Raw genomic sequence first — 3,007 nt, forward strand, 5'->3', positions numbered from 1 at the left:
AGTTTAAAACCTTCTGTTTCACCCCAACAGATGAAACCTACTCTGGCTTAAGCCAGAAGCAAGAGAGAACCCTGCTAGACCAGCCATTTCACGAGCTCTCTAAAATGCAGCTCTATTTGGGAGACTTCTATGTAGGAAGTAAGGCTAATAATGCAGTTCCCAGAAGATTAGGTGTGGTTTTAATGAGCTCACTCAAGGCGGGTGGGGAGGGGAGTGGTTCCATGGTTCTATTTTTAAAACTCTTGTAAAGATCATCCTTTGTTGTCTAAACACGGCAGAAGAGAAGGAGACGTCTCACAGTTTCTCACCTTACAATCAGAGGTAACAACCTGTGCTACCCCGGTTTCCAGCGAAAAGGCCAAAAGTGTACTAATAACTTCGGCTTCAGCTGAGACTGGGAAAACCCGCTTGAGCCAATGCCAAATTTCAGCCATCCGGCGCGCAGGCGAGCGGGCTTCTCCTCCCCAACCCTGGCCCAGGCTGCTTCTGCCGGGTCAATGCTGCCGCGTTGGTGGAAGCTGCCTTCCCTCGCTCCAAGATCAGAAAGGCGGAGGCTTCAGGAAGTGGTTCTCCTCTTGGTGCAAGGGACTGCCTGGATATTTGGAGGGAATGGCCAACGCCCTGCTTCATGAGGTGAATGAATATAAATTAAATCGCTCTCGTATTTAAAATAACTTGGGGGATGACAGTGTCCAGTCAATCGGCCCTCGATGTTGGATGAGCTACCTGGGCTTGTCTGCGAGTTAAGGTCCTGCAAAAAGCCCCTAGTTTGTCACTTCAGCTAACCTACCTCCTCCAGCAATTCTCTCAGTACATCCTCAGGTTGGAATTGTAATTCATTTTCCATAGCAGAAATGTGGAGGGCTCTAGAGAAGGTCCAAGGCAAATCGTTTAAAAAAATTTTATTTTTGGCCGGGCGCGGGGGCTCACGCCTGTAATCCCAGCACTTTGGGAGGCTGAGGTGGGCGGATCACCTGAGGTCGGAAGTCTGAGGCCAGCCTGACCGACATGGAGAAACCCATCTCTATGAAAAATACAAAATTAGCCGGGTGTGGTGGCGCATGCCTGTAATCCCAGCTACTCGGGAGGCTGAGGCAGGAGAATCGCTTGAACCCCGGAGGCGGAGGTTGCGGTGAGCCGAGATCGCCCCATGGCACCCCAGCCTGGGCAACAAGAGCGAAACTCAGTCTCAAAAAATCTTTTTGTTTTATTTTTTAAATTTGGGACAAGGCCTCGCTCTATCGCCCAGGCTGGAGTGCTGTGGCTCAATCACAGCTACAGCAGACTCGAACTCCTGGGCTCAGGGGATCCTCCTACCTCAGCTTCCGAGTAGCTGGGATGACACGCGTGAGCCACCATGCCTGGCCAATTTTTATTTTTTATTTTTTTGTAGAGACGGGGTAGCTATGTTGCCCAGGTGCTCTCCAACTCCTAACCTCCAGTGATCCTCCCGCCTTGGCCTCCAAAGCGCTGGGATTACAGGCGGGCGCCGCTGCGCACGGCAATTTAGAAACTGCAGCGGGAGCACGTACCTGGGCACTGTGAAGAAAAGGGCATGGACTTGAAGTGTGACCGCGTTTGAATCTGAGTTGTGCCTGGGGCACCCCACCTCCTGGGCCTTAGGGCAGAGAGAGAGGATGTCCTCCTCACATGGTCCCTCGCTCTCCGCGCTCTAGCCGAATGCCTGGCTCCTAGTGGGTGCTTGATACGTGGGAAATGTAGGGGGAGGGGGTGGCGGGGTATTGGGAATGTCCCGCGGAGTGGATTTCGGGAGAGTGGCGCTTTTCTCTAGAACTCTCTTCCGGTTACACCTGGAGTAAACGCTTGCCACTCAAGAAGGAAAACCCCAGATGAGCAGCTAGGACTGAGGGGGTGGGCGGGAGGAGGGAGATCAGTACAGGTACGCTTCCTAACGAGGCGGTGCTACAAAAATAACCAATTTTAATAAAGACTACAAAGAAGAAAGCCAGGTTCTGCTGTCGGAGTGCACAGGCCCCCAGCCGAGCGCCCAGCACCCAGGTTCCGGGCCCACCCTGAGGCAGCCTCTAGGAAATCTCTAAGCTGGAACGTGTGCGTGAGCCATTGCCCTCTGTGTGTGTGAACTCGAAGCGAAATCTGGGCGAGGCGGGGCCGTGCTACTAGTAATCGGACCCACAGTCGCGGTTCCGAGAAGCCCCGAAGCTTCCCGGGCCTAACGCAGCACGGCTGGGAGGGCACGAGGCGCCTCTGTCCCCACCCCAGAGCATGGGGCGCGCGGCAAATAGCCTGATGACCGCCCTCCCCCGCCCCGCCCCCCGGGAGCTTGCCCTCCCGCCGGACCCTGGGACTCCAGAGAAGCGCGGAGGGCGCGAGTACACTAAGATATACGACCTTCCCTGGGGACCGGGAAAGGGCACAACCGCCTCTTGCAACTCCGCCACCAGGACGTCTTGGGTCACCAGGCCGGGGGAAAAACTCGTCCACATCCCAGGCTCTCGACTCGAGCCGCAGCTCACGTCCTGCGCCCCTCCCCGCGTGCCGCTCCGCTCCTCCCTAGTCCCGCCTCCAGCTCCGCCCGGGCGCCCAGAGGGCAAACGAGGGGCGGCGGGGAGCGGGGGGGTGGACGCGGAATTTCCCAGCGCGGGGGCTCTGGCTTCCCCTGCAACTAGGCAGTCTCTTTCTGTTTACGGAGAGAAAGGGGAAATGGAAAAGTCGGGGAGGCGGTGGCTGGCGTCCGCTGCGCCGCCCCTGGGCCGGCTCAGACGCAGTGAGTCAGGGGCAGAGCACGGCGGTCTGGACGTGCGGGCGACGCGGGGCTCACTTGTCCTCTCGGCTCTGGACTGCGCGCCACGCTCTGGGGTCCGGCGCCCTGGCTCCTGCTTCTGCCGCTGCCGCCGCCGGATCCCGGTGGCCTGGCGTGCCGGGCTCGCACGGGCCTGCAGCCAGCATCGCACCGAACCTTCGGGGGGCCGCGGCTAGAGCGCTTGGCCGGCGTGGGAGCGCCAAGGCCGCAGGTAACCCAGGGTTG

The sequence above is a fragment of the Trachypithecus francoisi genome, unplaced genomic scaffold (assembly GCF_009764315.1).
Source record: "Trachypithecus francoisi isolate TF-2019V2 unplaced genomic scaffold, Tfra_2.0 Lachesis_group9, whole genome shotgun sequence".
Classification (NCBI taxonomy): domain Eukaryota; kingdom Metazoa; phylum Chordata; class Mammalia; order Primates; family Cercopithecidae; genus Trachypithecus; species Trachypithecus francoisi.